General features: G+C 38.8%; 1 protein-coding gene across 2 annotated transcripts in view; it reads left to right on the forward strand.

Annotated features, from left to right (window-relative positions):
- LYPD6B (LY6/PLAUR domain containing 6B) overlaps window positions 1-21,972 on the forward strand; it is a 174,058-nt gene that overhangs the window by 60,138 nt on the left and 91,948 nt on the right. The window contains exon 1 of one of the 2 annotated variants that reach the window (XM_042997109.1): window positions 13,445-13,463. The exons of the other annotated variant lie outside the window; for it this stretch is intronic. The gene's annotated coding sequence lies outside the window, so the exon portion shown is untranslated. Of the gene's footprint in view, window positions 1-13,444; window positions 13,464-21,972 lie in introns of those variants that run through there. 2 annotated transcript variants of the gene reach the window in all.

Here is a 21,972-nt window from a genome sequence, read left to right on the forward strand (position 1 = left end):
TCTTTTAAAGAACTTGCAAATGAAAATAGTAATTGCTTACTTGTTGTAACCTTGCCTTTTGTTTGCTTTTTAAGGGAGTTAACATAGAGTAGTAGAACATCCTAGGAGTCAAGAGACCTGGCCCCAGTGCTCTTTGTGAATAGCTATCAATGTTTATACATGCTGAGTTTCAGTGTGAATTCCTGAGACTTAAATCTTCTGAGGTTACCCTAACTTTTACATTCTCAAATGGGTTTGGATCCATCTTTCAAAAGCCTATTTTCCCTATGTGAGTTGTATAGTACATAGACCAAGGGGGATTAAAAATGGGTTGGATTTCTTGCACTAATTTCTAAGTTAAGCTTGTTTGCTTTTTGAGTACAGTAGAACCTTGACATGTCTATATCTATAGACAGAGATGTAGAGATAGAGATATATGTAGATAGATATTTTAAAGTCACACTGCTTCAACAGTGAAAAGTTTAAGACAGATGTGAGATGACGGGACTTTGATGCACTGCCACGTCCTGCACTTTTACAAGGCTCTCAAATGCCTTTCCCACATATTGAACTGTCACAGCAATGATCAGTGGCTCAGAATGCCTCCTGAATTCCTGACCAGCTGCCAGAACAATTGCTTAAGTAAATGTTTCCTGATGTCCAACCACCATTAATATCCCCTCTATACAATTGGTTATGAACTGAGATTCTGAAGCTGTACTGTCTATACTTTAGTGAAATCTATAAAAATTGGTGAGTGTCATCCACTGGACTAGGGAAGGCAGGCAAAGCCCCTCAGAGGGACAGAAGCACTTCTTTGGCATCTATTTCTTCCGAGATTAGAATGGATCTCTGAACTGCCTGAAGACTCGGGAGGGCCACACTAGTGCCAGTGAGAGGTAACACATGTTCAAAGATCTCCAACGCCCGGCCTTCAATCCCCCGTGAGGAGCCTGGAACCCAGTAGACTCTACCATTGTTGAATACCATACTTCTGAATAATGAAGTGTTCTGGTAACCAGAATGTAACGATGCCCATCTCAGGCTTCTTAGAGATCTCCAAAGCTCTGTGTGTAGCACCAGGAACAATGCCCAGTCTAGGATTGAATGCTGCTTTTTGTGGTGGCTGATCTTCAGGAATACAGTCTTAAGCCCAGGGACTTTCAAAAACCTTATTTTCTGAAAGATGGGAAAGACAGCTAGCACATGGGTAAGGGGACACCTGATTGCTCAACCTGAGTTAGAGCACCTGTAAGCTTGTTGGCACAGCAGTGTAGTATTTACTAAATAAGTGGCCAGGGGGGCGCCTGGGTGGCTCAGTCAGTTAAAAGTCCAACTTCAGCTCAGGTCATGATCTTGCAGTTTGTGAGTTTGAGCCCCGTTTCAGGCTCTGTGCTGACAGCTTAGAGCCTGGAGCCTGCTTTGGATTCTGTGTCTCCCTTTCTCTGTGCTCCTTCCCTGTTCGTTCATTCATTCATATTCTCTCTCTCTCTCTCTCTCTCTCTCTCTCTCTCTCTCTCTCTCTCTCTCTCTCTCAAACGTTAAAAAAAAATTTAAGTGGCCAGGGCCTTTGGTCAAAAGTTACTTCTTAGATTCATACAGGCCACAGAGAGCTATTCTCAATAGGAGTGGTCTCTCCATTGTTTCAGGGCTGCTGCTCTGAATGGGCAGTTTGTCCTCATTATGTTCAGCATGCAGAATTTTACATTCTTGTTGTAAAAAGGACCATTTATGCCAACTTACTTCCTGTCAGGAAAAGACTGATTATTGATATCTGCCAGGGGCTGCTGGGAAGGGATGGGGTGTGGTAGAGGGTGTGATAGTCTAAACGGGATCATACTATATTTTAAAGTTATTAGAAGAGTTGTAGCCCTTTTGGGCTCAGGTGTGTCCCCAGAATGCTTCTCAACTCCGTGTTCCACATAGTCACTGCTAATTAGTTGTCCTTGACACACGAGCTGATGCCAGTTTGCCATTTGGAGTTTAGAAAGATTTTTTTTTTTTTCTCTGCTGACTTCTCTAGAAATTTGCCTCCAAAAGAAGCTCTGTGGGTTTTTAAAAAGCAGGCCTTCAGCCTTGGCAGAAAAGGGCCACGTCTGGAGACAGAAGGGTGGTCTGTTTCAAAAGGGATCGGGCATAACGGACCCTTGTCCTGTTACCAGTGGGTGGTGGGCCATTGTGTTGGGGCCGGAGGACCCTGTAGAGGCTTAGTATCAACTAGAACTAACCAGCCACCATCCCCACTTCTGGGGTCGTTCCTCCTCCCTACCCAGGGCTTTAGGAACCAAGTCTGTCTTACTATATGGACTTTTAAAATAGTAGCTAGGTGTAAGCTATTGTAAAAAGCTAAATGAATCCATTGTTGACCTTACAGTTTAAAATCCTCCTTTCAAAATTATCATGCAGGCTGGGCTGTAAATTGCCCAGAATTTGGAGTGTAAAAAGCAAAGCAATAAAAATCTGCTTCCCGTCTGAGCTACCGGTAACCCAGGAACCTCTTGCTACCCACCTCTTTGTGGCATTAAAAAAAAAAAAAAGTTTTTATTGGGGCGCCTGGGTGGCTCAGCCAGTTGGGTGTCCTACTTCGGCTTAGGTCATGATCTCACAGATGGTGAGTTTGAGCCCTGCATCAGGCTCTGTGCTGACAGCTCAGAGCCTGGAGCCTGCTTCGGATTCTGTGTGTCCCTCTCTCTCTGCCCTTCCCCTGCTTGTGTTCTTCCTCTCTCTTAAAAATAAACATCAATAAATTTTTAATGTTTAATTTTCAAAATTTTATTTTTGAGAGAGAGCACGCACGAGCTGCCAGCACAGAGCCCGATGTGGAGCTCAAACCCACACCTGAGCTCAAGTTGGACGCTTAATGGACTGAGCCGCCCAGGTGCCCCTCTCTGTGGCATTTTTAATCCTCCTGTTGTTTGAACCTACCCTTGTCCACGTTCTAATCTTGCAGGGCTGAGCTGTGTCTTCACACAGTTAGAACACATTCACTTAGACAATAGACGCTCTTGTCAGTTCTGCTGCTTTCAATAATTTATCTTGACTCGATGTTCATTAGTGCATGCCATTGGCAAAAGCAGAGTACCTCCAAACTCGGCTAATTACTCAGCTTCCAATATCCGCACAGCTGAAAGGAACCTAGCCATCTTCATGAAGGGGCGCTTTTCTGCCAGAGCCAGCCCTGAATGTGGCAGGTGACGGTGACGGGGCTAGCAAGGATGTGCCAAAACCAGAGGAAATCTGGAACCGTCAAGGAAACTGGTGGCTTCCTTTTGTTCCAATATATTCCCCTTCTGCATCCCCATGGAAGCCCTGGCACAGTTCAAAGGCTGGAAAGTAAAAGAAATTTGGGTGTGGGGAGGGTCACCGCAAGTAGCCCTAGAAATTCAGCCACTGATTTACGACTTTTGTAGCAACTAGTGGAAATGCTGAGGCTTAGGTAATGCTTGGCAAGCCATCAAGTAGAGTTGTACCTATTGTTCATTGCACGAGGGCACCAAGCCAACGGGTTAAGTGGGGCCAAGATCCAACCCTTTCTCTGTCTGGCAGAAGGCGATGTTGGCCTGGATGGAGGGAGGCCTTTTTCAAATGCCTGCACAGACACTGTCGTTTCACCAAGCTGTGTACACACGCGCAGAGCTCATCTGCCCCTGGTTGGGCGCCTTTTCCTAATTTGCATAACAGTACCATTTGGGCTAATGGGGGCCCTAATGCTTGCTCCCTTGTCCTCAGAGTACATCAGACTGTTAGCTGAACTCGGAAGCCATCTTGGCCTCAGGAGCTTAGGAGATCTCAGAGATCCCTGAAGGCAAGAACCCTCATGGCACAAGACGATTTCAGTGTGCACATGACAACACGTGTAAGGAGTTCCTTCCCTTAACTCTTTGAGTTCTACTCATTAGTCAAGAAGAAAGTGCCTGTTTGCTACAAGGAGGCATCAGCAAGTGCTAGCTTTAGTTAGCCACACCAGCCACAAAGAGAGGTGGACTTAGAGCCAGAGGCTTTGCAGGAAATTCTTGTAGGCATTTATTCCCACCTTTAATATTCGGTGTGTTTATATTTAGAATGAGCTATCTTTACCAGTGAGTTGGTTTCTCGTTTTAGTCCAAGCCAAGTTGTCACTCCCATGGACTGAATTTAGCACATACCTCCGATTTCATGTAAAAAGACCAAATGCGAGAAGGAATTATTTGAGTGTGAAAAAGAGAGGTCTTCACAGTATAATACTGGTTTCTGATAACTTCTGCTAAGAGAATAAAAGGAAACATTTGCACTGTGGTTGGAGGGGTTTGGGGTTCCAATGTACAAGTATGCACGTGTGTTGCTGTATTTGTGTGTACTTGTTGCATAAACGAAAACTGAGAGACTGTGAATGTTCTGAATTCCTGAGGGTGGGACTAGAAGATGTAGGAGATGCATTTATTTAGATGTTAAGTAGTTGACCCCACATTTTTTCTGTAGGGAAGAAATGGCTGGATTAAAGCCAGAAAGTTTGAGAAGAGGAACACAGCTGTTTGATACTTGACTTCATATGTCCCTCTGTGTCTCCTTCATTTTCTCTTTCTCACACAAGAGTGTGCTCCCACGCACCCCCTCCCTTCCCCACGCACCCCCTCCCTTCCCCACGCACCCCCTCCCTTCCCCACGCACCCCCTCCCTTCCCCACGCACCCCTCAGCTAGTCCACCAGTGATTCAGATCTGCAGTCTTCCTTGTAGATTTTTATGCACAAGGGACCTCCTGACACGTAGAACTAAGGGCATTGTTTTCAGACCTCTTCAGGTGAACTGACACATTCAGCTGTTAGTGTGCATATGGTTGAGATAACTGCAGTAAAAGCATTGTTTGGTATCCAGTGGCAACATTAGCTTATGTTTACATAAAGAAAAAAAAGTGTCGTCTGATATAATCTCAGAAAACTGCTGCCACAGGCCTTTGAAACAATTAGTTGAGACTATTTCACAGAGCATTAAGCTTAACAATGTCAGTCTGTTCCTAAATGCTCTTCAAGAAATTTTTTGCAATGAGGCCAAAACTTGGGCTGGCAAAAGGGCAACCTCAAATTGGCAATCTCATCTTTTTCTTTTTTTTTTTAACAGATTTTTTTTAGATAAAATTGACCTACAATAAACTGCACATATTTAGAGTATAATTTGCTGTTTTGACATGTGTATATCTGACATAATCAAGATAATGAACACCTTCATCACCCCAAATGCTTTGTGTTTTTTGGTAATCTCAACCTCCTGCCCCTTTCCGTGGTGGGGGAAATGCCTTCTGTTATTATAGATTAGTTTGCATTTTCTAGAGTTTTGTATTGAAAGTACGGTATATGCTTCTTTTTGTCTGGCTTCTTTCAGCATAATTATTTTGAGATTCATATATGTTGTGTGCATCATTAGTTCATTTTGTTTTACTTGTCAGTAATGTTCCATTGTATGGTTACGTCACAGTCTGTTTATCCACTCACCTGTTGATGGACACTTGGGTTGTTTGTAGCTTTGGGCTATTACAAATAAAGCTAATGTGGACACTTATGTGTAAGTCTTTGTATGGATGTATATTTTCTTTTCTGTTAGGTAAACACCTAGGGATAGATCATATGGTAGATGTAGGTTTAATAAACTACCATACTGTTTCTGAGGGGACTGTTTATGTCCCCACTAAAATGAATGTTCCATTTCTTGTGTATGAGCTTTCTAGTTCCTCTGAATCCTTGCCAATACTTGACAACCTAGAAGCCATTTTATTTCTTTGTGGTTTTAATATTTCCTGAGTAATGTTGTTGAGCATTCTTTATGTGCTATTTACCATTTGTATATCTTCTTTGATGTGTAAACATTTAAAAAATGGGTCTTTTTTTCTCATTCATTTGTAAGTATCTTTATATATTCAAGATGAAAATCTTATATCAGGTATGTGCTTTGTAAATATTTTCTCCTAGACTGTGGCTTGTCTTTTTATTCTAATGGTGTCTTTCAAAGAACTGAAGTTTTAAATTTTTATTAAATCCACTTTATTGATTTGTTTTTTTCTTTTACAGACCTTGCTTTTGGTCTCACATCTAAGAAATCTTTACCTAACCTAAAGTCACAAATATTTTCTCCTATATTTTCTTCTAGCAATTTAAAAATTTCCAATTTTACATTTGGATCGGCGATCTGGTGATTTTCATTTTTCTCAATTCATGCAAGGTATGGATCAAGGTTAAACTTTTTGCAAATACACATCCAATTGACCCAGCACTATTTGCTAAAATGTTTTTTTCTCCATTGAATGGCCGTTACACATTTGTCAAAAATCAATTGTTCGTATATTAATATGTCTATTCCTGAACTCTATTCTGTTTCATTGATCTATGTGCCTATCCTGACTTGATTACTTCACTGTGTAGTAAGTCTTGAAATTAAGTATTTGCTTCTGTGACTGTGGGTCGTCTGCATTTTCATATGAATTTTAGAATCAGCCTGTTACTTTATATAAAAAGCCATTGTAATTTTGATTGGATGGTATTAAATCTATGGACTGATTAGGGGGGAATTGCCATCTTAACAATGTCTGTCTTCCATGAATAAGGCCGGTACTCTCTATTCAGGTTTTCTTTGCTCTCTTTCAGTAATGTTTGGTTTTCAGTAAACCATCCCTTCACATTTTGGTCAGATTTATCCTTCAGTGGCTTTTGTTTTTAATGATACTTTAAATGACTTAAAAAAGTTTTAATTTCTGATTGTTTGCTGCTGGTATATAAAAATACAAATTTTTAATACTGATCTTGTATCCTGAAACCTTACTAAAGTCATGTCTTTGTAGTAGTAGTTAGTAGTGGCAGAGGCAGCTTTTTTGAGCTGTTAGGTTTTCTACATGTTTGGTCATGATGTTCTACAATAAGATAGTTTTACTTCTGTCTGGATTTTTTTTTTTTTTATTTTTTATTTCTTAGACTTGACTTGCTCTACTGGCTAGATCCTTTTGTACAGTGTGGAACACAAGAGATGAGAAGAGATATCCTTATACTTAATCATAGAGGCAAACATTCAGTCTTTCACTGTTAAGTATGTTAACTCTAGGTGTTTCATAGACACTGTATGATACTCTATCAGCTTTAGGAAGTTCGTTTCTGTTACTAGTTTGCTTAAAGCTTTTTTTTTTCTTTTTATCTGCAGTAGATGTTGGATTTTGTCAAGTGATTTTTCTCTTGAGATAAACATATGGTTTTTCTTTTAAAGTTTCTTAATATAGTAAATTACATTGGTTTTTATTTTTTTGGTGACTTTTACACCAACCTTCTAGTCCTGCAGTAAAACCTATATGGTCATGCTACATTATTTTATATATTAAGTTCAATTTGCAAAAATTTTGTTTAGAATTTTTGCACCTGTTCTTGTGGGTATTGGTTTGAAGTTTTCTTTAATGTCCTTTTCTGCTTTGGGTACCAGAGAATTGTGGTCTCATAGAATGAGTTGAAAAGTATTCTCTCCTTCTTAATATTTCTGGAAGAGTTTGTGTAGAATTTGTACTATTTCTTCATTAATGATTGGTAGAATTAATTATTGAAAGCATCTCGGTATTTTGTTGGTATGTTTTTAACTACAAATCTAAGTTCTTGAATAGATACAGAGCTATTAAAGCCATCCATTTCTTCTTAGTAAGTAAGCTTTGGTAGTTGGGTCTTTCAAGGATTTTTTTTCATTTGATCTAGGATTTTGAAATTATTGCCATAAGTTAGTTCATAATATTCTCTCCTTCTATTTTTAACATAGAATATGTTGTGATGTCAGCTCTTTATTCCTTGATATTTAATTTTTTTTTCTATTTTCCTAATCTATATACAGGGTTGTAAAATTGATCTCAAAGAATAAACTTTTCTCTATTTTTCTGCTTTCCATTCTTTTAATTTCTGCTTTTTTCCCTTCCTTATGCTTATTTTGGGGGTTAATTTTCTCTCATTTTTAGTGGAATGAGGTCATTGGTGGAAGCAGAAGTCATTGATTTGAGGCTTTTTTGAAATAGTATTTGGGCATTTAGCACTATAATTTTTTTCTAAGAATCCCATATACCCTGCATTGTTTTCATTTTCACTTAGTTCAGAATACTTTCTAATTTTATTTTTAACCTCTTCTTTGACCCATGGTTTATGTTTTAGGTTTACAAATATTTGGGGGTCTTTATTGCTGATTTCTAATTTAATTCTATGTAGTCAGAGAACTATGACTTGAAATATTTTTAATCTATTTAGATTTGATTTATGGCCCAGAATATGTTCTGTCTTGCTAAGTATTCCATGTGCATGTGAAGAGAATGTATTCCACTTTTGATTGGTAGAGTATTCTATAATTGCCAACTAGGCCAAATTGATAGTATATTCTTAATGATTTTTTATTTGTTTCATCAATTATTGAGAGAAGGATATTGAAATCTCCAGTTATCATTATGGATTTGTTTAATTCTACTTGCAGTTCAAGCAGTTTTTTCCCCATATACTTTGAAGCTCTGTTTAATAGCCTAATAAATGTTTAGGAATATTCTGTCCTCTTGATTACCTGGAAATAAATTTATATACATAAAAGGTTTTTCTTTGAAATGTACAAGGTCTGATGGTCTGGTATTTTATATATATGTGTGTATGTATATACATATGTGTCAGTGTGTGTGTATGTATATATTTGTGTGTATATATGTGTATATACATGTACACACACATATATATATACACATACACATTTGTCTCTGAAATGTACATGGTCTGATGTTTTGACTCTTTGGGTTTTTTGTTTTTTGTTTTTTTTTTGTTTGTTTGTTTATTTTTTTTATTAGCGTGGTGTATCTTCTATCATTTTAGTTTTATTCTATTTATGTCTTCATATCTAAATTGTGTTTCTTATAAACAGTATATAGTTGGGTGTGTCTCTTTTTTATTCAGCTGATAACCTCTGACTTTCATTTGGGGTGTTAGACTGCTTATATTGAATGCAATCATTGATATGGCAAAGTTTAAGTCTTTCAGCTTGCTGTTTGTTTTCTAATTGTCCTTTTGGGTGTTTTTTTTGTTTTGTTTTGTTCCCTTTTCATGTTTTTCTGGCTTCATTTGGACTGAGGTTTTTAAAAAACGATTTCATTTTAGCTGCTTTATTAGCTAAATAAAGCTTACTAGCTCATTAGCTAATTAAAAGCTTATTAGCTTTATTTGTTTTAATGGATGCTAGGTTTTAAATTATGTCTTTAACTTATAGTCCATCTCAAAGTGATAATATGTCAATTCAGTGTAAAAACCTTAGTATACTTTTATTTCTATTTTTCTCCCCAGCTTTTAATGCTATTTTTCATACATTTTAGTTATGTATATGTAAGAAACCCCGCATTACATTGATAGAATTTGTTTAAATATTTTTTATTTAAATCTCTTTTATAAGTGCATCTTATGTATTTATTCTTGTACTTACCGTTTTTGATGTTTTTCTTTGTGTAGATCCATCTTCCATTTAGTATCTTTTTTGTTTGAGAGACTTCCTTTGACAATTTTTGTAGTGTAATTCTTAAAGGTTTTCACCTTTGTTTTTGAAATATTTACTGGGTATAAAATTCTATGTTGATGGTTTTTTTCCTTTCAGTACTTTAAAGATGTTCAGCCATCTTCTCACTTGCATTGTTCCTGGTAAGAAATCTCTGTCCTCCTGACCTTTGTTCCTCTGTACATAATGTGTCTTTTTACTCTGACTGCTTTTAACCTTTTCTTTTTTACAACTGGTTTTGAGGAGTCTGATAATTATGTGTCTTGCTATACTTCTATTCATGTTTCTTGTGCTCTAGGTTCATTGAGTGTATTAGATCTCTAAGTTTATAGTTTTCATCAAATTTGGAAAATTTTTAGCCTATGTTTATTTCTCCTACCCTTATCTCTTAAGAGAACTCCAATTATATGTATCTTAGACAACAAAGTTGTTCTGTAGTTCATTGATGGTCTATTTTTTAAAACAATTTTTATTTTTTTTAAGTAGGCTTCATGCCCAGTGTGGGGTTCACACTTACGACCCTGCGATCAGGAGTCACATGCTCCACCAACTGAGTCAGCCAGGTACCCCAATGCTCTTTTGTTTTAAAATGCTTTTTATTTGTTTCATTTCAGGTAATTTTTTAAATGTTTGTTTATTTTTGAGAGAGAGAGAGGGACGAAGGGAGGGAGAGAACGAGTAGGGGAGGAGCAGAGAGAGGGGAGGACAGAGGATCCAAAACAGACTCTGCACTGACAGTAGAGAGCCTGATGTGGGGCTTGATTTCCAGAACAGTGAGATCACTACCTGAGCTGAAGTCAGATGCTTAACTGACGAAACCACCCAGGTGTCCCTCATTTCGGGTAGTTTTTATTGCTATGTTATCGGATTTTCTAATCTTCTGTTCTGGAATGTTTAGTCATTAATTGCATTCAATGTGTTTTGCATCTCAGATGTTGAAATTTTCTTTTGTAGAAGTTTGACTTGGGGCTTTAAATTTTTTTCCTATATGTGTTGACTTAAGCAGATAAAGACTTTAGTTATAATAGTTTTAATATCTCTGTTAATTCTAACATCTGTGTCTCTTCTGGGTGGTTTTGAATGATGTTGTATTCTCCTGCTTCTTAGGGCTGATAATCTTTGTTTGCCAGACATTGTGAATTTTCCCTTCTCGGGTGCTGGATGTTTTTGTATCCCTATACAAATTCTTGAGCTTTGTTCTAGGATGCAGTTAAATTTTTTGGAAAGTTTGACCATTTTTAGTACTCTTTTGTTATTAGCTAGTCAGGACCATAGTAGCATTTAGTCTAGAGTGAAGTATTCCCCCTTGTTGAGTGAAGATGCTTCTGAGGACTAAATTCTATGCCCCATGAATTCTGAGGTATTGCAATGTAACTAATGGAAGTGGCAATTGGTAGAACGTTATATATTATACTCCATTTTAATATAAAATCTACACATATTACAGATGTTTCCCTTACTTAGTGATTGTTTTATGAATATATATATACAATGTGATAGGAATCAGGTCGAAAAGAGCAAATAAAACAAAACAAAATCCTTGCCCTCAAGGAGTCTACATTCTATGACTGGAGACTTACAATAAGGCAATAGGTAAATAATAGGTCAGGTAGTGATATGTGCTTTGAAGAAAGTAAAGCAGAGTAAGGAGAGAGAACATTATGGGGAGTGGGAGAGGGTACAGTAATATGAGTGGGAAAAATTCCTTGAAAAGATGACATTGGAGCAGAGACTAGAATATGAGGTAAAGGAACATACCATTCTAGGAAGGACATTCTAGGTATTTGAAATAATAAGTGCTGAGATGGAATAAGTGAGGAGAATCGGTTTGGCTTGCTGGAGGAAGATCAAGGAGGCTAGTATGGTTGGGGTGCTGGTAGAAAGGAAAGGGAGGAAGGGTGGGGGTGAGGGCAGAGAAAGAGCGTCAGGACAGTGGAGATCATAGAAAGCTTTGCTGCATGTGGCAAGAACTTTGGGTTTTACTCTAAGGGTGATAGAAATAATTTAGGGGTTTTGAGGAAGGTAATGGCATGACCTGCTTTACCTTTTTAAAGGCATGTAATGTAGCCATAGGGAGAATTGACTATAGGTAAAGGGCAGTAACAAGGAGACTAGATTAAAAGCTGTTAAAATCACTTGGGCCAAAGGAGTTGGTAGTGGTAAAGTGATGGGGAAATAGATTCAGAATGTATTTAGAAGTTAGAGCCAGCAGGATTTGCTGATGGGTTAGATGTAGGATTAAGAGAAAGAGAATGAAATTAAGAATGGCTCCTCAGTACTTTTCTTGTTGGTTTTTGCCTCTTCTTGCGTTCCTAATGCTCACAACAAGAAAAAAAAAGTTGCCATTACTAGGATGGAGAATACTGGTGGAGGAGAATCAAGAGTTCAAGTTTGACATGTTGAGTTTGAGATTCCCTATACAATGTCCAGTTAAACATAAAAATCTGGAGTTCAAGGGAGAAGTCTGGGATGGAGTGTGGGTTGAGAGCCATCAACATGTAGAAGGCATGTGAAGCATAGGCCTAAATGAGATCACGTAGAGAGTAAGTATACATGGAGAATGAAAGAAGGCTGAAGATTAGGATTATCCTACATGTAGCGATTAGGAAGATGAAGAAGAGCCATCAAAGGTGACCATGAAGGAATGGCCAAAGAGGAAGGGTGATACCTGGGAAAGGGACATCCTAGGAGCAAAGAGAAGAAAGTGATGCAAGAAAAAGGATGGAATATACTATGTCAGTTACTGTTCAGAGTTGAAGAAAACGACGTCTTAGAATTGACTTTGGGATTTGGCAATGTGGAGGACATTGGTGGCCTTGACAAGTGCAGTCTTGTGGAAGTGGTAGGGATGAAAGTCTGATGGGATGAGTTCCAGAGAGACCGGGGAGAGGAATTGGCAACAGTGAGTGTGGATGGTCTTTGGAACATCTTATGAATGGGAATACAGGAATGGAATGTAAGCAGATATATATGCCTGACATGCTTAGATGTCTTAAAGGAGACACAAGAAAGGGCACCTCGTGGTTACCTCTGGAAGACAGGGTGGGCCAACTTGGGTACAGACTACATAGAGAAAACATTGTGTGTTGTTTGATTTTTCTTCCTTCATCAAGCTTGCAGTGCTCTTCATATCAATCAATACATGAATATATGTATAAAGATAGAATATGGTATACATAGTGTGATTAGGATAAACCACTGGAAAAAACCATGCAGAGAAAAGACAGGAAGAAAATGCATAAAATATTTAAAATGTATAAATGCATTGAACTTTGGAATTGAAGTACTAGGAGCTTCCATACAAATCACTTCATGCCTCTTGGCCTTGGCTTCCTTATTTGTAAGTAATATATAAAAATACTATCATCAAGGGTTAGTGTGAAACTCAACTGGAATAATATGTTAAGTGCCTGGAAATTGGTAGTTCCTGGGCCATTATTGTTCCTTTGAATTTTCCATATTTTTTCATGTTTTATTTATTAAAAAAATAGTTTTTGAGTGAAAGCATGGGCAGAGGAGGGGCAGAGAGAGAGGGGAGACAGAAGAGCTAAAGCAGAGTCCAATGCAGGGCTCGAACTCACAAACCTTGAGATTATGACCTGAGCTGAAGTTGAATGCTCAGCCAACTGAGCCACCCAGGTGCCCCCTATTTTCTCATGTTTTAACAGGAACAAAATATTTATGAGTTAGTCGTATAATTAAAAGTTAGAAACATTGAAAACAGACCAGAACAACAGTTAGTAGTGTTTGGTTCTAGGTGATTTTCTATTCAGTATGGTTTCTGTGCTTTTAAAAACAAGCCAACAAATAGTTTCTTTAAATAGAAACAGGTGATTTTTTTTTTTTTTCCTGTCCAGGTCACCACTGTTCTGTTGAACAAGGGCGGAGGGTGTATAGAAAAGGAGGAGGGACTGCAAGCTCAGATGGTACCTACCATCTGAAAAATTAGTTGGAGAAAATCCAATGCATCAAAAAATAGGTTAGTGAAATGTGACTTCATTTATAGAAAGCCTTCAAGGCCTGCATCTGTTGCCTGAGTTGAGGTCACAAAAGAGGGTGCCTCATAAGGACAGTTCCAGTTTAACTGTTGTCCTGGTGTCCTTACTTATAAAGTCCCCTTTTACTTCCAGAAGTGTCCCAGTGTGGATGATAAATTAAAAAGTCCCCCTATTTAAGGGATGTGGAACCTGCAGAAGTTTTCGCAGGACTCACTAATGCTCTTGGATGGTTTTGCTCAAAGATTTGTTTATTGAGATGGAGAGTTGGATGGTGTCAGTCAGATTAAAAGGATGTCCAGGTCATCTTCCAGATTTCAATTCTGTGATGAAATTGAGAAAGGTAACACTTGAGATGGGACAGTGCAGTTTTTTTGTCCTGGCTAGATGGGCAGTATAAGTGAGCATTCTTAATATAGGTCAGAGGGAGCCATGGTAAGTAGGATACGTTGCAGACAGTAAGGCTCTGTTCAAATGAAAAGTGCTGTCATCTGGACTGTTCCATTTGAGTCTCACCATAATATCTAGTTTGGTGCTCTAAATAGGTTTGGGAATCACTAGTAACTGATCTTAGAACAAAACCCAAATCTCCTTATGCTCTTTCCATTGTAACACACACGTCGGAAAGCCTTTGCCGTGCTCTCCAGGGACGATTTTTTTTCTGACTAGGACAAAAAGTGAGTTTAGGTGGCTTCTTGGGAGTGGACTGCCTGGTTCCTTGTTTAGGAGACCAAGTTAACTTCACTCCCTGAGGTGGCTTTGCTACATAAGGTATTGAGAAGAAGTTGAGTTTTAGACGGGAAATCCTTGCCCATTTCCAAGATGTTTTTAAATACAAATGAGCCACCAAACAGAATAGCAGTTGGTTGACTACTGTCAGATTTGGGTACCTGCCATTTATTTTAACCTTGGAAATTCCATTGCACCCTTTTCCTCCTCCCAAAAGCCCAGTAAAGCAAAGGGAAGGAAAGCTGTGGACAGAACAGTTAGAAGAGCTTCAGAGGGTTGACTTGATACAATCTGAAGCTCTTGCTTAGTACTTTATTCACATACCAAATTCTAAAGGGATTATACAATGGAATTTAAGGATTGAAAGAAAAAATAGGAGCTTATCACTAATTGTTCTTTCAACTTTTTTCCCTGAATGCACAGTCTTTGGAGAAGTCTTATCAGTATAAATAATGCTTTTATCTCCATGCCAAGTGATATTTCATTTTGATCTAGGAATTCAGGGCTTGGATATGTATTTATTTTTGCAAAATGTTACTTTGTCCTGATAAATTAAGTAGTGAAAAAGAAAAACTCCAATACAGTTCTTCCCTGCTGTCCCGAAATCCTATCAAGACCCGATATATCTGAGAGAAGGAAATTATACCTTAAGATTTAACACAGAAGTCGTAAAGGCTGGTCTCTGTTAAAGCTGGGCTGTCAGCAGCCTGCAAATTAGCACTCTAGGGAATGTTGAAACTTAAAGTTCATCTTTAACATAAAGGGAGTTCACACAATGCTATTCTGAGGGCTAATCTTTAGTGACAGATGCAGAGACAGGAGCCTGAAGTGTTGTTACAAAAACCCAAGCCTTCCCTCCTGAGCACTTTTGACTTTTATTTTAGGCATCAGCCAGTCATTGCCAAGAATATGTCTGAAGGGACTGATCCTAGCTCTTTGAAAGGGCTTGCTTTTGTATACGGTACTTAGAAAATCATGTAGTATTTTGTTCTCTGGCATATTTTATTTATAACATGGCCACAGATATCAGTGATCCTAATGATTTTTTTCCAAGTTGATGGCAGCATGGACTTGTGAAAAGAAAGCTCATGGAGCTGGGAGGCAATCCTTACTACAACAATTTAAATTAGATATTATTACTAATCAGACAAGTTTTTTAAATCTGTTATCTCAATTTTCACATCTGTAACCTGAGATTCTAATCACTTCACTTTCTGCTTTACTGGAATATTTTCATGATCAAATGGATGATTAGATCCCTTGAAAAGTAGAATCCTGGCTTTGGTAGACTTACAGTGCTCACCTGTATCTGTTTCATCTTCATGGGAAAAGTTCTCTCCCTGGCTCCTCCTGCAATTGGGCAGGCCATATGACTCTTCCTGAGCAGTGGCTTGTAGTTGGACACCGGTCACTTCCGGGCCAGACTGATTAGTCAATGTAAGACCCTTTAGGGCTCTTTGCCTGTTGTGGTGATTGTGGAAATATGGTGCCACATTTAGAGCTGTCTGGAATGCTAAGACAGTACATGGCAGCTCGTTCATCTGGGAGAGTTTCCTGGACCCACTTGGGCTTCGAATCAGCCAGAGGTAGACCTACTGTGTCAAATCAGACACTGAGGATTGTTTGTTACGGCAGCATAACCCAACTCATCCAGATAGGTCTAGGTATAAAGAAGTTGTAACATGAAAAAAGGGGTGGTATGTGCAAGAAGTACTGTATCTGCATTTAATGAATAGCCAACAAAACTTTATTGACAATAGGAAGAGAAACAGGATGATATGGTTGTTACCGGTGATCCCATGTGGCAAAATCAAGTAGTCAACACTCAGTTCTCTGCGCACTTGGCCTTGAAGGCAGGGTTTGGCAAGTTTTGTCACTCCCATTTTCTTGAAGTTCTTTTTGATCCTTGGCTACCTAGACACCAGAATCTTGTAGTTTTCCTTCTGTCCTAGTGGCTACTCTGTGATGTCCTTTGTTGAATCCTCTTCTTAATATCTAAATATTGGAGTGCCCCAGAGCTCAGTCTTTGGAGCTCTTTTTTTATTTGAATCTTTCAGTCCTATCTGCTGTTTGTTTTATTATTGAATGACTTTATGGATTTAGGCATTCTCTTTTATATAGAGTATTAGCTCTCTATCATATATTGCTGATAATTTTCCTCATTTGTCACTAGATTTTTACTTTACAGTTTGTCCGTGTAGGCACTTTACATTTCTATATAATAAAATGTCATTTTAAAAAAGGTTTTCAGAATTAGTGTGGGATTTGGGGGATTAGTTAATGTGTGATGTGATGATGCTTCAAATAGGAAATTGGCTTCTATGTTAAAGCCACATATCAAGGACATGTTGCTCACCCATCATAGTTTGGACATGTTCTCTGGGTTGGTAGTTACCTGGTGAAGAATCTTGTCATTGCAATCCATATTCTTGCTAAATTACCCTTGTTACTATAATGATTCATTGCTGTGTAACAAAGCCCCCCCAATTTTAGCTGTGTCAAGCACCAATATTCATTTATTATCTCTCATGGTTTCTGTGCATCAGGAAATCAAAAGTGGCTTGGCTGGGCAATTCTGGAGCAGTGTTTCTCACCACGTGGATTCACATCTCAGGTGACTCATGTAGCTGGCAAGTTGGTCTCCCTTCATGTGGGCTTGAGTGTCCTTATGACATGGTTGTTGGTTTTCCCCAGAGCAATTTATCTAGGAGACCAAGGCAGAAGCTCCAAGGTCTTCTATGACCTAGCCTCAGAAGTCAGACATGATCACTTCCACCTCATGTCGTTGGTTGGTTGTATAACAGACCAGCTCTGCTTCAGAGTATGTGTTGGATGTTGGGGAGGGCACTGCTAAGGGCACAACTACCATGAGGTGACGCTGGGGTACCACAGTAACCAAAGGGTATTATGTGTCTGAGATGTTTTCTTGGGTTTGATACACACTTTTAAATTTAAAACATAGGAATGCTAACTGATGAGTATTGGGTTTTATCCAAGGCACTGTTAACTTAATGCTCTATTAAAAGATACAAGGTGGATGCGTGTCGGGAGACTGTTTGAGTAGATGTCATCAGGACAGGTGTTTGGGATTGCACCAATGTGGGACCCCAATACTGGGGTCGAACGTTATTCTTGATTTTTCTACTTTCTCCTTACCTCTCTGAATCCAAATACTCTGAAGAAAATAAGTCCCATAGGGACAAGACAATGTTTAAGACAGAGGAAAATAGCTGCTAATAATAGCAATAACTTTTATTTATTAACCACCTGCTATGTGCCAGATATAGAACAGACTCTTCATAAACTACATCTTATTTAGTTTTCTAATCGCCATTGATGGAAGTGGGTATTATCCTCCTCGTAAGTATGGAAAAACTGCTGATCAAAGTGATTCATCCAAGGTCATGCAGTAGTAAGATGGTTGAGCTGAGATTTGAACCCAGGTTCGTCGGTCTCCAAAGGCCGTGGTTATTCTACTGCCTCTTACTGCATCCTGTTGATGTAAACATAGGCACATAAAACCTTTGGGCATCAGAAAGTTGAAAAACTGGAGTTGTGTGTTATCTGGAAAAATTCGTCAAAGGTAAAAGATTCAGGAAAATGCAATCCCAGATATGAAGGCACTCTGAAAATGAAAAGTGCTTTATAAATGTAAGGTGGCAGTGTTATTAATATTATTCAGATCAGAGAAGAAAATGAATCATGTGTAATTCCTCTATTTCTTTAGTCCGATTATAGCAGAACACCTGCCCATTAATCCTTACCCCGTTAAAATAGTAACTGCCTCGCCAGGTAGTACATTGGAATTAATGTGTAATTAAAGAAAATTATCATCTGCTTAGCTATGAAATAGGAATGGCAGTATTTCAAGTTAATATATATTCTAGGCAAATAAATGTTTTAGATCAGGAAACTCTGCTAAAATGTATAATTTAGGAAGATATCAAATCATCAGTTTAAAATTAAAGCATAAAGAGCTTTATGTCTGTAAAAGCATTTTGTTGTAGTGTTGATATGGTGTCCTATTCATCTTCAGTACGAAGACATTGTCTTTCTGACAACTGCTGTGTAAAGAAAACCAGCCTTGAGAATGGGGAAAGCAGGTTTCTCCTGGATTGCCTCTCTTTTGACGTGTTTGTTGGTGGCATTAACACATTAATGATGAACTGAGATGGCGGTCCTGAGGGTGGGGGACGATGTGTAGTCCTCATTATTGCTCCTTGGCACCCGGCCCACAGACACTAGCAGCAGCAAGAGCCTTGATTTCATTTTAAAAGGAGTTGGAAGAATGTGAAGAAGGTCATAGCCATCAATCTGTTATCACTCTGCTAGATGGGATCTCTTTAAGGAGGAGCATGAAACATATTTTAAAACCTCCAATGAAGGCCCCCAAATGACAATGTTCATCTTACCGCTTTCTAATGAAAGTGCTCAGTCTCTGAAACAGAGCTCACAGTCACTGCACCACGAAATTTGTCTAAGAAAATGATTTCGTTTTAAATTGTCCCAGCTAGAGTCGGCATATGCAGTTAGTACATACAATGAGGCAGATATACAAGAGCTATATGTATATACACACACATACACACACATATATATATTTTTGCAGTTTTATTAGGTTTTGTTAACTTCACATTCTTGTATGTGGGCCAGTAGTCCTGCTGCAGAGGGAAGAAACGGAGACAGACGTTAGATGTCTAGCTGAAGGCTGCTTATTGATCGGAGGGTGGGAAATAATCTGGAGGAGCTTTAAATTCTCACAGTGTCCCTCTCCTATCACTAGCTGTAGCCATGAGGTCTCTGGATATCATGCCTTTTGTTTTATTTCTTTTGTTTTTAAGGAAATTTTAGAAAATAAATACACAGTACTTAGAATTGGAATCCTCCAGCTTGGAATTTAGTTTTGTGAAATTTATTTAATTTATTTAATTATTTAATGTTTAGGCACATGCGTGTTTGTTTTTGCACAATTAAATTATTGTATGTTCAAATGTATGGACAAAATCTGTTCAAATACTCGTCTTATAAAGTTTTTTGCTACTATAAAGTCTTAGTAGTATTTCATGGTAGCATTCTAGTCCTTCAAGTTGATATGTCATAATTTATTTTCTTACTGTAGAACATATAGGTTGTTTCCAAAATTTCCTCTGCTACAGATGATAATGTAATAAACTTTTTCATGAATATAACCTCTTTATTTCTCAAGGTATTTTTGTAGCTAAAATTTTCACAACTGGATTTAAAGGGTCAAGGCCACTTTCATTGTTTATGTGATTATCTTCACGGGTTTACTTCCCTGAAAGATGGTGATTTTCTTCTCTTTTATATTCTTTATTTTTAAGAGTCCATTCTGTACCTAGGGGTTAATATAGTACTGATTTGCCCGACCAAATTTGATGATTGTGTCAGTAAATGGCCACAGCAGGACATAGAATTCACACCATTGGTTCAAATGAAAATAATTCAGTGGATTGTACCCACAGAGTCAGTGCAGGGTGAAAGGACAGGGGAGTACAGCAGTAGAAATCCATGTGAATCCCAAGCTGAGGGGACAAGAGAAAGAAGAAACCTCCCATAAGGTTTCTTCCATAAGCCATAAGGGCTTGTGGTCAGTTCTGGACAGAAGAGACAAGGGAGGGAAACAGTATTTCGTGAATGCTCAGAGCCGTGGCTGTGGAGGAAGCACTGCCTGCTAGGGCTGGTTCTGCAGAGGGATGCCACTTACCTGGTGATGCTGGACTTGACTGACTAACACCCCCACCCCCACCACCCCCCCTCCCCCGCCAGCCAATCTCCCTTTCTTCCCTGGCTCTGGTCTCCTGCCACTGCCTCCATTAGCCAAACCCAATCAGAAGTCAGCTGCCACAGGAGCCTGAGTGATCTGGTCTGCAGGGTCACCCAGGAGGGGGAGACAGGGCAAACCATGGATCTCAGGCTGGTGGAGGTGAAGGTACATATGACAAAAAAATAAAAACCAAAACCCAAAACAAATAAAAGTAGCATAGTGATGATGGAAAGTTTGTTTCAATGGCAGTAAAGGGCTTATTTTGTAGAATCTTAAGTTTGGATGGATGATATTTAACATCTCTCCGGACTCTAGTTTCTGAGAAAGGCCTTAAATACTGCATTTCCTTTATTATGAAAACTAGGTCACGGTAAGAGCGCAGGGGACTCAGAAAGAACACTCGGCACTGACGAGAATAAGTCTCGAGTCTGTAGGCTGTTTTTGCTTTTTTGGCAGTCTTTGTAGTTACCTTAGGTCAGATGTGATGTTATTCCTTACACTAGCTTTTCCACATCTCTTCTAGCTCCTGCCCTCACCCCTCAAGGTTTTGATCCCAGTATGTTTCTAGTTTCAAGGACACACCAAAGGCAGATTATCTGTAGGAACCTGGTCACAGACAACATTCCACAGGGCAGTTTCTCACATTGGGAGCTGAAGACCTCTGAGCCTCTGTGACCTTGGGGGTTTGTGAGTCTTATGTAAGAATTTTAAGATGTTGCTTTTAGTTGGATTGCAATAAAAATTTTATCTAGACCTATCGTGATCATTAGATAACTGTCTCATAACTGAGCACTGGAACGTGATTTCCAATCTACATTTAGGTTTGTCTTCAAATGAGTGTTGAATAGAACCTATTTAAATGTGGAGAATTCCTAAGAAAAATCAGGGTAGAATTAATTTGATGTCAGAGCACTGTTCACGTTTAAAGACCAAATGCCTGCAGAGTAGGCTGATGAAGAAAGACTTCACAGTAGTTCTAGAAGGAGAAGTGAATGAGGAATGCAGACTTCATGTAGAACATGGCACTAAATGCTGAGCTCAAAAGAACCCATGCCGCAGCACTCAGGGACCAGTACCATGTGTATTCTCATTGGGGCAGCAGGGTGGTTTCAGCAGAACATCATCTAGCATGTTAAATTACAGTTTTAATTTGAATGCTGTTGATTTTATAGTTTGAGTCACATTTGCTTATACATGTGCCTTGGTTTGTATAGATAAAGGGTGATACATGTAATGATTTTGTACCCAGTTTTCTAAGGAACACACTAAAAACAATAAAGTTAACATTAGAGAAATTAAGGGAACTTATTTGTTTTTAAACAATTTTCAGTGTTTATTTTTGAGAGAGAGAAAGAGAGAGCGTGAGTGGGGGAGGAACAGAAAGAAAGGGGGACACAGGATCCGAAGCAGGCTTCAGGCTCTGAGCTGTCAGTACAGAGCCCCGTGTGGGGCTTGAACTCATGCACCGTGAGATCATGATCTGAGCTGAAGTCAGATACTTAACCGACTGAGCCACCCAGGCACCCCTTTTTCTTTTTCAAAAAAAGTCTGTATATAATTCAAGTTGGACAATTACCATGGAGTTAACACTGTACTGGTAATCTGTCTCTGAACTGACTAAGGGAGGAAGGAAGGATTTTTTTTTTTTTTAATATTTGAAATTCATTGTCAAATTGGTTTCCATATAACACCAGTGCTCATCCCAAAAGGTGCCTTCTTCAACACCCATCTCCCACCTCCCATCAACCCATAGTTTGTTCTCAGTTTTTAGGAGTCTCTTATGCTTTGTCTCTCTCCCACTCTAACCTCTTTTTTTTTCCTTCCCCTCCCCCCTGGGTTTCTGTTAAGTTTCTCAGGATCCACATAAGAGTGAAAACATATGGTATCTGTCTTTCTCTGTATGGCTTATTTCACTTAGCATCACACTCTCCAGTTCCATCCACATGGCTACAAAGGGCCATATTTCATTCTTTCTCATT

The sequence above is a fragment of the Panthera tigris genome, chromosome C1 (assembly GCF_018350195.1).
Source record: "Panthera tigris isolate Pti1 chromosome C1, P.tigris_Pti1_mat1.1, whole genome shotgun sequence".
Lineage (NCBI taxonomy): Eukaryota > Metazoa > Chordata > Mammalia > Carnivora > Felidae > Panthera > Panthera tigris.